Source organism: Canis aureus, chromosome 5 (genome assembly GCF_053574225.1).
Source record: "Canis aureus isolate CA01 chromosome 5, VMU_Caureus_v.1.0, whole genome shotgun sequence".
NCBI classification, from domain to species: domain Eukaryota; kingdom Metazoa; phylum Chordata; class Mammalia; order Carnivora; family Canidae; genus Canis; species Canis aureus.
This window is the reverse complement of record NC_135615.1, coordinates 44,229,980-44,244,437: the sequence shown is the minus strand read 5'-3', so window position 1 is coordinate 44,244,437 and position 14,458 is coordinate 44,229,980. Positions and strand designations below refer to the sequence as shown.

Here is a 14,458-nt window from a genome sequence, read left to right as displayed (position 1 = left end):
CTTCACTATCAATATATTAGTATCTGCATTCATCCTTTTTTCCTTTTCTCTAACTTGTAAGGCTGAGATCTCCCTCTTCTTGTTCAAAGTTTGACTTCTGCCATGAATGACATACTATTCTTCCCACCTCTCTCTGCTATACCCTTAACCTCTCCCTCTCTCTGGGCTACTTCCCCTCAGCTTCTGACTATGAAAACACTTCTTCAATCCTGAAAGACCCACTCCTTGAGCAGGGGCTCCTCTAGCTTCTGTTGAATCTATTTCTTCCCCTTATTACCTAAACTTCTAAAAAATGTAGCCTACCTCTTTCTTCACTCCCAGTTCCTTAGCCCACTGCAATATGCCTTCTGTCCTTCTTTCACAACTTAAACAGATCTCCCAGGCCATCAGTGACCTCCTGCCTGCCAACCCAGTGGATACTTGCTCCTCCCTACCCATCCAATCCCTCTGCTTTGGCTACATGGATGATTACTCACTCCTCAAAACTCTCTTGACTTCTGTGATTCTAAACTTCCATGATTCTTTTCCTAACTTTCACTAATCCATGTATTCATTCCAAAAAAACATTTATTTGGTACATGCCATAGTGGGATTAATCCAGGGGATTGCAAGAATCAAGAAGTGAGGAAAACATGATGCCTACCTTCATGGAGTATACTGTCCAGTGAGAGGGACAATATAAATAGGCAAAAACAAAAAACAAAAAGCCAAAAACAAAAAACCCATACAGTCAGTTCTCATGATTCACGGTTATTATGTTCTATAAAGTCACTACAAACGCTGAATCAGCAAGTATTAAGCTATGGCTCCTTGAGGAAATTCAGGGTCAGATTCCTACAAGCCTCTGTTCACATTTTTGTCAACTGATCAATACATAGTCTTGTTTTATGTGTGTTTTGTTTAAAGACCCCTTATTCAATAATTCTTACTAATAATAAATTCTATACAGTATTTCTTTACAATAAAACATGAAATGAGAAAAGTTTAGGGTTTTCCTAATTCTGGGTATTCCTTTGAGGCCAGAGTCTCTGTTTATTAAAATCATTCCCTGAGCTGCTCTCTCACTGTGCTCCAGCATTTGGGACCACTCGCCCTACACTGATGCTTTTATTAATGTGCTGAGCTTGTTTATTTCTGTCTCTCATACACTCACACAGACTTAACATCTTTCAACTCAGGTCAAATTATCAGAGCTTATGTCTCATCCTATAAATCATCTTGACACATTTATTTCTGCTTCTCTAACTATAATTTATAGGATGTTGTGATTAAATTTGAACCTGACACATCAGATTTCCTTGAGCATCAAGATGACATTGCATCAGCCAGAGGTGGATGTGAAGATTACTGTGGAGTCAGTAAGATGCCAAAGTGTGGAAACAAGAGTGAGCTCCAGATTCAGACAAATGTGGGGAAGGTTATGACTGTCATTTGCTAACTGAGTCTTTAGCTTAGGTACTTAACTTCTCTGAGCCATAATTTGCTCACCAGTACAATAGGAGTAAAAGGATCTCATAAGAGTACTGTGAGGACTACATATACATTGCATATAAATTCCCTGGCCTGCAGTCAGGGCTCAATTGATGCCATTCTTTCTTTCTTGAGACTTGTTCAGTTTTTCTCGATATCCACTCACCTTGGGTGATTCGCTGTGCCCACCGGAGTACAATCTGGTATTCAGAGCATCCTATGGCACCACAGAGGAGGAAATCCTCATGGCTTACCTACAGAGGAAAGACTTAGAAGAGAAGGCAAGGATCTTGGGAAAGGAAGATAGGTGCAAAGGGACAACAAGGCTGTCTTTAGGATCTTAAAAGGGGGAGGAAGAGATGATGAAGAGTCAAGTAACGGGAAGAAAGGGCTAGAAACAATAAAAGGAGTAGGTCTAGCAAGACCATCAGTCAAAGTGGAGTAAGCAAATGGACTGTCACTGTGAGTCACTGTCCCTTGATACCCAGAGAAGCCAAGTACTGCTTCAGATTCAGCTCCAAGAGGATTAACATTGAGGGGGAAGGCCCAGGCAGACCATATCTGCCTACTGCTGGTAGGCCCTAGGCAGAGGGGAGAAAGCTGCTCTGTGGTTTGTTCCCACAGCTAGGCTGCTGAATCCCAAGTGTGGAGAGAGATGGGGCATCTCTCCAGAGATGGAGAGAGATGTCTGGAGAAATGGAGACTCAGCGATTAGGCCTGGCTGCAGTGGGTCTGAATCCAACTGATTTGAATACAAGGACCCAGATAGTAAGTCAAAAGTCCTCTTTGAAAGCACTTGAACTTAAAGTTCCATAGTACACAAATACTGCTGAGTAGAAATGTAGATTTTGAGGGCCCCTTTCAATGATGTCAGCAGCCTGCCCAAGGATTCAGAGGCCCTGGTTCAGCATAAGGTCCAACTCTGAAAGAGAGAAGAAGAACCCCAAACATCTTTTATAGTCATCTCTTCTTTAGTTTTCCAAAGGGAGAACTGAGGTCGCTTCAGCTCTTCTAAGGGAAAGGACCATCTCCTCCCCTCTTCCTCTGTGCTCCAGAATGGTGGAATCTGACCCTCATAATTACATTCTGGCCTCACTCAGTTTCATCTCATTCATTCCCCACCCCAATCCTCCTTTTGCCAAATTCCTCTTCCTGATGAGTCAGGGATTAAAAATGCTTGGCATCCTTGCTGAGTAAATAGTATTTGTCCACAGTGATACTGGTCAGTGGCAAACTGCCTTTGCTCTGTGATGAGAAGGTATAAGCACACAATTAGCAAGTTGACTCTTTAGAACTGACAGGGCAAAGACAAGGAGCAGGAATGTGGCCCTATATAAGCATCACACTTATCATGCCCTTGGCCTTGTTTTGTACTCTGCTCTAACTAGGCTGACTTGCACAAAAGAGAAGGAGAGAAGGAAGGAGGGAGAGAGGACAGGTTGGGAGGGGAAATAAATATGCTGATTTAATAAATCAACTATTTGATCATTCCGATTTTACAGATCTAGAGAAATCAAGTCACTTGTCAAGTTTGTAAGTGTCAGGAAAGCTAGAATTTGAACTCCTGTATTCTTAGTGGGAGCCTGTTGTCCTTCCCACCACATCAGGCTACTGATGGAAGTAAGCAGGCAATTGACTAAAATTGAATCTGCCTGCCTTGGGGCCTTTAGGAGATGGTCTGCCCCAGATATAATGGAGGTTCCAGTGGGCATCAGAAAGCATCTGCTCTTACCCCTTGACCTGGCATCATTCTGCTCCAAAGGGGATTTTTTGTGTGTGTGTTTCGGGGGATCTGTTGTGTTTGAGCGAGCTGTGGAAGAGGCACTTCTCCTGGAGTGGTGAACGCTGCAGTCTCCTGCTGCCCCTGCAGATTCCCCTGGGGTGGGTGGGGGTGGGGGTGAGAGGAGCAGCCCTGGCAGGAATTGTTTACTTCCTTTAGCAGGTTCTGACCATCTCAGGTGGTCAAGCTAGCTCAGGAAGCTGCAGTGTTCTCTGACATGTAGGTTTTTTGTATTTTTTTCCTTTTCACAGCTTCACGAACCTCTTTCAGGGCTCTTTAAAACTCAGGAACTGATGGGCCATTCACTCCCAAAGATTCCATTTGTATTCAAACCCAACGTTTTATTCACAGGATGACCAAAGTTCAGAGAAGGGAGTTCCTCAAGGTCATACAGCTAGTGAATGACAGAACCAGGGCCAGAAACAAGACAACTGACTATGATTTAGTGTCATTCAACAGAAATTCCTCGAGTGCTAATTATCCACTAGTATTAGGCCCTGAGCTAGGTGCTTGAGTGCCCAATGTTTTAGTAAAAACATGCTGTGGTGTTACTGTCACTGGTGCTTCCCTGCTCCTCCCTTCTGGATGTTTTCCATTCCCAGCCCCAGTCTAACCCCAAGACTCCCAGGGCCACTCACCACAGCATTCCTAAAGACTTAGAAGAGGTGCCTTTGTGTGCGCTTTTTCCTCCAAGACCCTGGAATGCACGTTACGGGACTTGCTGATTTATAGCCATGTTGCCTTTCAAAGAATTCCCTGGTCTGCGTTAAGTCAACAGATATGAGAAAAGGCTTGTTAAAAGTTCTGTCACGGGAGCCAGTTGCTCCTTGTGTTAGCAGGATGCTTTCTTTAACCCTGGGCCCCTCAGGCCTTCAACAGCACACCCTGGTCCTACAATAACTGCTCAGAATCTACATGGAAGATTTGGAAACTCCCTGAAATATAAATGTCTTCGATGCCATATCCAGCCTTACCATTCTTTCCAGAAGTCCTATGCATCTCTTCTCCCATTTGCTGGTTTTGTTTTATACTGATTGTCTTAAAGGTTTCTCTGTTCACATTGGCCTATTTTCTCTTTTTACACTGTTGTCATTCTGCTTGTCAACTGAGACTAGTGGCCACATCCTGTCTGTGCATGCTGACCTTTTGGGTAAGGAATTCATTCATTCATTTGTTCATTTATTCATGTACTCACCCATCTGGTCAACAATTCTGGCCCTCTTCTGGGAGCTGGGGATACAGTAGTAATAGACAAAGATCCTGCTGTAGTAGCTACTGTTAGGGTGCACTGCCCAGATTCCCCATTCAGGATCACACTGCTCATTTCCTAGGTTCCAGGAGTGTTTCCGGCTGCTGATCCATGACTGACTCCTCCTAGGAATTGCCCTTGGCCAAAGGGAACTGTGTTACCCAAGGTAATTCCCCTTCGCTGATGCACCCTGCTTCCAATGACTGATTGCTATGGGGGTACAAAGGCCCAGCCCCTTTTGTTTCAGTTCAGGATAGCCAGAAGCCCTACCCCAGCTTCAGAGCTCCCCTGGGGATCTGCTGAGAACTGTATTCTCTACCCAGCCCTGTTTCCTCAGTCCATTATGGCTGCTCTTCCTGGGAGCACCACCCACCCCCATAAGCATCCTGCACACAAATCTCCAGAGGTTTTTCCCAAGGAACTTGTCCTACACCTGCTTATATACTAGAAAAGGGAGATAGGAAATAAACACAATAAATAGTAGCACAGTGTGTGGAAAGTGACATTGCTATGGAAGAAAGTACAGTGGGGTCAAGAATATGGAATGAAAAAAAAAGAATATGGAATGCAGAGATAATTAATTTTCATTTTCAATACAGTGATAGACCTCTATGAGAATGTGACATTTGAGCAGAAACTTAAAATAAGCAAACTGAATGATCAAAAGCTTCTGAATCCAAACTTGTTACTGTTATCAGGAAGGATTTTCCAGAGAAACAGGACTAATAGTGTGTGTGTGTGTACATGTGCACCCTCTTAAGGAGATTTATTTCAAGAAATGGCTCAATTTGGATTTGTTTTATACTTCCTCATGGTTAAATTAAAGTGAAATTTATGCATTCTGGGCAGGAATACCACAGATGTAGTGTTTTCATGGCATCCCATAACATAACATATGATGTTGGTTTTATCCCATTACTGGTGATGTAGACTTTGAGCTCTTGAAATAGCATCATATCTACCAGGGCTCTCTATTGTACAGTTACTCTTTTTCTCTTTTGAAATTAATAAAGGTTTTATGGGCAGTTATTTTGAGGTCATGTAAATACTCCAACTTTTATCCACTAGTTTTAGAATCTATTGATACTTTTTGCCTAAAATAATGATCACTATGGATCTCAAGCTATGCTTTTCTAATTCCATAAGTTCTTGAACATTTGTTAGCTGGCATTATACTATAGGGAAGATTATTATTTTTCCCTTACATACTCATTTACTTATTAATATCAGGAAAATCTAATGGATGCCCATTTCAGTCAGTGATATTTAATCTGATGCTATGATTTCATTCATATTAAATCATCCCAAAATGGACCACTTGGCACCACTTTGAGCAATCTTCTGTGTCCTTTGGATATGTCTCCATCACTCTTTGATTACTTGCTTATTCTGGAATTATGAGATGTTCTAAACATGTCTTATTTTTTTCCTGTTTCAGCCCTGAAATCAATACTGTTCCCTTTTAATGGAGGCTGATGTTGAGAAACCAAGGTCTGGGCTCTAGGTAGACTCTTCATTATTGGGGTTTCATTACTCCCAAGCTCTCTCAGGGATAGAGCTAGGAAATAAATGTATTTATGTGTGATGTACATGTGTATGCATATGCATACATATGGAGATACAGATGTGTTTGCATGCATACACAGAAATGTAGATCAGTATTGTTCCTGTATCTAATTCTGCATATTGAGAACTCTACTTATACAGAACTTCCAATTGTAATTCTAAGCCACATAGTTCATTCCAGCTCTCTCCCTTAATTTATTACCCCCTTCTCTAGTGAGAAACCTAGTTCTCATCACCTTATTATATTGACTTATTTTCTAAAATCCTCTTTATCCTCTGTTTTTAATCTGTCTCCCAAACCCAATGAGCTGCTACCCCTGTTTGGGCATCCTCTTTGGGTTGCCAGAGTTCTAGCAGACCACTACTCTCATTTAAACATTCGATTACAATGATAATAATATAGACTGTGCACTAATAGCCTGAACACATTTCCTTTGTAGAAAATGCTACAAAAATTATGGTACTACAGAGTCTGAATATGTTTGTTTCTTCAGGTAATTTTGATTGATGGGTTAAGGTGAAAGCCTTGTGGCTCTGAAAAGTGTTTTCTCTAAGAAAAGCTGACTACTTTGTGGGGTTTTTTTTTTAAGATTTTATTTATTTATTCATGACAGACACAGAGAGAGAGAGAGGCAGAGACACAGGCAGAGGGAGAAGCAGGCTCCATGCAGGGAGCCTGATGCGGGACTCGATCCTTGATCCCGGGATCACACCCTGGCTGAAGGCAGGCACCCAACCACTGAGTCACTCAGGTGTCCCTACTTTGTGGGTTTAAATCTGTGAGTTGTGGAATGCCTGGGTGGCTCCGCGGATGAGCATCTGCCTTCGGCTCAGGGCGTGATCCCGGGGTTCCAGATCAAATTCCACATCGGACTCCCTGCATGGAGCCTGCTTCTCCCTCTGCCTGTGTCTCTCATGAATAAATAAATAAAATCTTTAAAAAATTTTTTTAAATAAATCTGTGATTTGTACAGTGAATGTATAATACGACCCATGGTTCAGTGGCTCCTGGTGTGCCACAAAAGAGAGACAGTTTTCTTCCAGATTTTCAGTTTGTAGAAACAAAGTTGGATATTATCGACTTTCTAACGAGGCTCACATTTTCCCCAAGGCCCAAAGTTAGAAAGGGAAAAAGCATACATGTGGTCATGGGTGCACCTCTTGGCATTGCAATTCAATGTTAAAAACTATTTAGGAATATGTTATTTAATTTCTTGCTAGCCCTTGATAGGAAAGATATCTTCATTAGAATTGTTGACCATAGTTTCAGGAATGGCTCATACTGGAAGATCGTCTAGCTAATCAGATATTGTTCCTTTTTCTCTTTACTACATGCATTCTGGTCTGAGCATGATAGATTAGATAGTGCTAAATGATTTACTCTTAAACCTGCCCTGGAATCATTGATGTGCTTATATGTTTAACAAAGTCAGCTTTCCAGGAGAAAAAGCCCTGATTTGCAGTATTTGCTCTTTTCTGTGGTATAAATACTCTCACCATGGCCACTATGAAGCTACCAACATGACATCATTAAGTAAGTGGTAGGAAGAGATGTACACAGTTGGCTCTCATGAGTAAGCACCTCCAGTCTGGTGTCTGTGTAGCCTATAAACCAGTTAGATCTACCCATCCACTTAAGCAGTCTTCAAACTGCTGTGGAAGGAAAAGTTCTTAGAAGGAAAGTTCTGTGCTCTGAAAAGATACGGGTTAGGGATGTAGACTAGAGGCAATGCTTCAGTGTGTTTACATGCTTGACTCTGAGAGATGACCGCCCTTTGTCCGTGTCCAGCAGAAGGGTTGTTGCTGGAAGAAGCAGGGTCGGAAGAGAACAAATGCAAAAAAAAACAAAATAAGCAAATTGCTTTGAGGTCAAAATTAATCTGTATGGTGAAGCATCTGAAATCAGCTGCCTCCTATGTTTTCATGGTTCTGTTCCTCCTGAAGACAAGTGTGAACTCAGAGGGAGTTCCAGCCAGGTTCCTGTTAGCAGGATTTGTAGGTCTTGAGGTTAAAGGTGCCACACTGTAGACTCAGCCTGGACTCTGTCTCAGACATAGAGCACCTCTGACCCCCACTGGCTGCTGGCAAGTGTTGCATCTTGGGGATGGCCAGGTCTCTTGAGAATACTGCTGGTTCCCTAACTACACATGCAGATGAAGGAGCACTAGCATGAGTTCTCCTCATGTTGCCAAACTGATTTATTTTTGGCTCTATTGTCAGTATTTCTTACATGGTGCTATCTTTTTCTCATCGGTTTTCTTTAAATTTTTAAAACTCTTCATCTGTATCTCCTCTGGAGTGGTATATAATGTCTGCTATCATTATATTGTATATAGATTTCATTCCACATGATCATAAAATGAGCCAAGAGAAGGTTTGAGGTTGTTACATTTGGTTTTGGATTTTCTTGTTTTGGTCCTTTGGGTGACAGACACCAGGTATTGCTTCTTTGTGAGAAGCCCTTTGGCTGGGTCAGTCCTGAGCCCATTGCTCTCTTGTGCTCCCTGTGGGAGAGCGAAAGCACTGGCCACAGACACAAAACACTCGCTAAATCTCTGTAGAGAGCCAGGGCAAGGGTGGTTAACAAAAGCTGGGGTCAGAGGGCCACAGAGCCCAGTCTGTAATCAGGGTGCCTCACCTACTGAGCACATTTGAGTGTCTGATTCCATCTATTCATTTTGGTATTTCTATGGCATCTGTCACTGTGATACCTTGGTAATCTAATGCATGCGTTAAAGCAAGCCCAGGGAAAGGCAGAGTGTTGGTGGGTAAGGAGCATACTTTCCAGTGGATTTACTCAAACCAATTTAGCAAACTCTACTGATTCCTGACTCTGTACTAAAAACAAAACAATCGTACATTACATGTATCCCCAATAGGATATTTTTTATTACTCTGTATTAAATTAATTTTGATTTTTGAATTGACACCTGAATCTGGTTGTTAATCCTCTTTCTAGAAGGAGGTTTTTACTGCTCTTTCTAGCTTAGTCTTCTCTCGCTGTTTTATATCATAATCCAAATGTGACTATTCCTGCTGAACAGCAATATTCTGGTCTCTGTGTGTATTACTCTCAAAGACAAAATTAATGACTTCTTATCCTAAGAACTGCTTTCTGTCTTATTTCTCATGGCTGACCAGCAGAGGGCCCCAGGGTAAGTGTGTGAGATTAGGCTACTCTGAAGTGGTGAAAGATCCCCTACCTCTCCAGAGAATTGACATTTCACCAGAGGGTTTCCCAGCATACAACAAAAGGCTTGAGAAATAGAGCCGCATCTCCTGGAACCATGGGTAAAGTACTCTTGATTTGGGGCCGAGAAGAGCTTTGCAACCGTATCCACCCCTGGCAAGGTGAGAGAAAGCAGGTTAGTGCTTCTTTTGAGAATCGTAAAAATGAAAAGAGAAAACAGCAGAACCCTGGACCTGGGCCATTATTTATCATCATCATCATCACAAAATTCAGGGCTGGGGTGTGGGGAGCAGAGATATTCAGGAGATCAGGGACCAACTCAAGCTCATGGTGGTTGATAAACTTTATATGGATGTTATTTGGTCACCTGTCACATTTTTCGCTGTTCTGTTTCTTCCTATCCTGTAGATAATCCCCAAATTGTATAAAAGTATTCTCTTCAACTTAACAAAATGTGTATTATAGTCATACAAACTACTCTGTGAGTTTTGAATGGCCAGCATCCAATGATCAGAAAACTATAAAGTTTCCTGGCATGTTGCAGTGGCGTCTTCCACCAGTGTCTTATATAGCTTTGCTAAAAATTAACTTGTGGGTCAGTTTTGGTTCTTAATACTGGGTAAGACTGAGGAATAAAAAGCTGTAATATACATACCATGTTCAGGGAGTGCACAAGGCAATGGCAAGGGCTATAAATAAACACAAAATATGGTCCTTGAACACAACAGGCTACTTGGAAGAGGCAAAAACCAACAACGAAGTATCAAATAATCTAATGATAATGATGGTAGTAATACTAACCACTGTATATTGAGTGCTTACTCTTCCAATCATTTTGCTAAATGCTTTATATGTTTTCTAATTAAATCCTCAAAACATCTTTATGAGGTAGGTATTATTATTATTTTCACTTTAAGGATAAAGTAACTGAGGCACACAAAGTTTAAGCAACTTGCCAAGATTTGATTCCAGCCTGTCTGACACCCAATACCATGCCTTTAGCTATCCAGCGATCTATACTGCCTCATGAGAGCAATGGGAGTTCTAAGGTAGGAGATCAATATGGGCGAGAGGAGGCTTTTTGGAGGAAGAGTCAGCAAGAGTGACGAGTGTGGTTCGGGAGGACATCGTGGAGAAGGAGAGGGAGTGAGAGTATACACAGGCAGAGAACTGAAGATGCTCAAGGCAGGTCGGGTTTCCAGGAGTAAACCTGCCACCTGCTATAGATGCTTTGTGCAGGTACATGAGTGGCAAATGGTCCCTTGGGAAAAACAGATTGAAGGCAGGTAATGGAAGGACTTCTTTGAATAACACTTTTAGAAACGGGTTGAAAAAGGTAGAATTGGAGCCAAGACAGACAATAAGTAGATAACTTCAGTGATTCTCCATGTGAGGTTATGAAGGTAAGTTCTTGAGCTGTGGGCAGGAAATGACAACCAGAGATGAGATGTCCCCAGTGGGACCTGGCTAAATTCTGGCCCAGGCACTTTATATTCTAACCCTATCAGGAAGTATCAACCACTAGTATATTTTACAACCTTGGCACATTCACCTAAAAAAACTAAAGTATTTCTGACAGGTACTTTATTAGGTCTTTTTCATATACCTGTCACTGTCAAACAAATGAGCTTAGGAATTATCATCATCATCATCATCATCATCATCATCTCATCGTCGTTCTCCTCCTCATTATCATCATCACCACCATGTTACTGATGGGGGAAATGAGGCTCAGAGAGCACATGATTGAGAATCTCCCAAATAGGAAATAACCAAGACAAAGCTCAAACCCAGATCACCCCACTCCAGGACATTCACAAACACACACTGCAAATATTGACTGAGTAGTCACAGGACACCGTGTGCCTCATGTTGGTTGTCCAGAGATAAGTCACTCTATCCACCACGTTAGGGACCTCACAGCATTTAAGTAAATAAAGCAATACAATTGATAATGATAGTGAGAAAGTCTGTTCTAAGCATCTCAACATTCATAATTGGCAAGAATGTGTATATAAAAATGAGAGCACTTTTTAAAAGTAAAAAGGTTAATTCACATGCAGTTTATTTCATCTCTCACTTCATGCCTGGAAATAGCTGAAAAAGGCCAGCTGCCCTTCCTACAGAGTAGGATCAAAAAGTGATGAGTCTGATTTGTACAGTTCGCCAAGAAAGTCTTTCTCACCGCTTCAGTCTCTTCCAAGTGGAGGAGGCAAGTGCTGATACCACCCCGCCACCTGCTGGAGCCAAGCAGAACTAACCTGAAGTTCCAGGGAAGCAGCTGGAGTGGGCAGTCTTAACAAGATTGTTCTCTTCTTTAGACCTTAGAGTGTGAGTTGACACGCCATAGTTGATCCCAGCCACCCCTCGTTAATAGGTTAAGCTTGGTGACATGAGACTCTGAGGAGGCTTATGGGAAAGGAAGTCATAGAGGTTTTTCAAACTGTGGAGTCAGACAGACCTAACACGTATCTAACTTGGCCACTTGCTGTGTCATTTTTAAAGATACTAGTCAGCTTCTCTAAACCGGTTGCATTGTCTGTAAGATGAGATTCTTGGCAATCACATATGTGTTGAATGAATGAATAAAGAGAATGCATGAATACATATTTGGTGGTTGGATTAGAAAAAATATATATAAAGCACCTAGTGTAGCATCTGACACCAAGACAAAAATTAATGGTAGCTAGGAAATATTACGGATAGAGCAGAATTGTAACCAAACCTAAGTTAATATGCCTGACATGCAGCAAAGCTAATCGCTGAGACATCAAGTATGCAGCAAGGCAAGGGTTATCTCGAGAAACAAGCCATATGAGAAGATGGAAGGGCAGCCTCAAATCCTCCCCTGACTGAGACTAGAACAAGTTTTACAATCATAAGGGTTGGGATTATATACATATTAAAGAAAAGGGTGAGGGAAATTTAATACTATTCATGAGGAAAGAAAACATACCTCCCATGTTCACTTTGAGGTAGAGATTTAACATTAAAATGAGGCAAAATTTGGCTCCTAACATCAGGAGGTGATCTGTAAGACAAGGAGAGGGCTGTGTACATGCCTCCACAAGTTAGTATAAACTGGATGGGACCTAGGGCTCCTTATTTCTGGGAAGGAATGCAGAGCCTAGCTTGTTCATAGGCTAGAACTGTATCAGTGACCTTCATTTGTGGCAGACCAGGCCTCTGTGGAGACAGCTAGTGGATTTGTTAGTGGGATCTGAAAAGAAACAGTAGCTGATTAAGAAGAAACAAATCTCTGAAAAACAAGCCTTAAATTTTGTTAGTCTCGACCTCCTTAAAACTCTATGGGGCATGGTTTCAGAAGTTATATAGGATATATATACTATATCCCCACAAGTCTAGTGGGAATTTTTGGAGCAATAACCCATGGGTTCTTTTTTTTTTTTTTTTTTTTAAAAAGATTTTATTTATTTATCCATGAAAGACACAGAGACAGAGACACAGACAGAGGGAGAAGCAGGCTCTATGCAAGAAGCCCGACGTGGGACTCGATCCCGGGTCTCCAGCATCACGCCCTGAACCGAAGGAAGAGGCTCAACCGCTGAGCCACCCAGGCGTCCCAACCCATGGGTTCTTATATTTACTTACTTACTTACTTACTTTCTTATTATTTTATTTATTATTTTATTCATTTATTCATGAGAGAGAGAGAGAGAGAGGCAGAGACAGAGGGAGAAGGCAGGCAGAGGGAGAAGCAGGCTCCATGCAGAGAGCCCGACACGGGACTTGATTCCGGGACTCCAGGATCACGCCCTGGGCCGAAGGCGTTGCTAAACCGCTGAGCCACTCGGGCTGCCCGGGTTCTTACATTTAATCTTTATAACAGTCCTAAAAGCCAAATACTATTATCTCTTCATGTTGCAGATAAAGTAAATAAGGCTCAGCAAATTCAAGTATAGTGGACACCAGTGGTTATCTACCTAATACCCTCCTTCCTTGTGGGTAGAGTTCACTTTTATTCAAATGCCCATCTCTCCCCAGGTGGCTTTGGCTTGTGTACAGATTCTGGAGGCCAGTCACAGGAATCACATTCTTCTTCTGGAGATTAGCTTAGGCAGGAACAAGAGACCTAGTTATGTTCAATAAATCATGAAATGATGTCTGCCGGGGGGGGGGGGGATCCTGGGAAAAGATCACTAGCTAATAAAAAGAGATTCACAGGAAGGAAATTTACCATTTTTTTCCTTCAGTTATTGTGCCTGGATGTAACTCAGGAAACCAAATAGCTAAAGGCAATACTAATACATAAGATGGCTGAGTAGAAAGATGGACAGAACCTGGGTTCTTCCTGACATTTTCAAGCTATTAAATCAACCAGTCCTAAAGGAGTTCTATCCCAGACTTCTTAATATATGAGATAGCGAGTTACTCTTCTTTCTAAGCCCTTGAGGCTTAGATTCCTATTGTTTGCAGTAAAAAGCTTCTTAACAGTTTGATTAAATAACTTGGTGAACTTCACACATCCAGCAAATAGCAGATCTACCTCTTAATTTCCCCACCTCCTACCCCATCCTCATCCCCAGTTCAGGTCCTCTGGACAGGCCTGGGGACACAGGAGTGGGAACCCTGGGTGACATCAGGACCCTGATACCTCTGAAGAGTCACTGACTAGAAGAGGAGGAGACACAGAAAACTGAATTGGATCATTCCTGAGATAACTCTTATAGCCATGCCTATTCCTTATACCAGTGCTCTTCCAGATCTGAGAAGCCCACCTCCTTAAGAATTTTCTATCTACTCTTGGGATACCTGGGGGTGGCTCAGTTGGTTAAGTGTCTGCCTTCAGCTCAGGTCATGATCTTGGGGTCCTGGGATCGAGCTCCACAGAGCCCTCATCGGGCTCTCTCCCTCTGCCCTTCTCCACTGCTCATGCTCTCATTTGCTCATGCTCTCTCTCTCTCTCAAATAAAGAAATAAAGTCTTTAAAATAATTTTTTAAAAAGAATTTCTTATCTGCTTTTTTTCCCTCTGATTCTTCCTCCCTGCATTGCTTATAAAATCATCTTGCCATGAATTCTTAAGAGTTGACTGTTGTGAATTACTTTTATCACAAAAATTCTAAGACAATTATGGTTATAAATGCTTTTACTTTTGACCAACACTGAACACTGTGGATATGCCCAACTAAGAAATAAAAACATGACAACTTATTTCTAAAAACAATTTTCAGAGGAAAGTT

At 41.9% G+C, this 14,458-nt stretch overlaps 1 protein-coding gene across 2 annotated transcripts in view; it reads left to right on the top strand.

The window, feature by feature from the left end:
• Positions 1 to 4,594: 4,594 nt before the first annotated feature.
• ANKRD55 (ankyrin repeat domain 55) overlaps positions 4,595 to 14,458 on the top strand; it is a 114,490-nt gene continuing 104,626 nt past the window's right edge. Inside the window, exon 1 of one of the 2 annotated variants that reach the window (XM_077897852.1) lies at positions 4,595 to 4,665. The gene's annotated coding sequence lies outside the window, so the exon portion shown is untranslated. Of the gene's footprint in view, positions 4,666 to 9,292; positions 9,417 to 14,458 lie in introns of those variants that run through there. The other variant, XM_077897854.1, reaches the window with a different exon arrangement.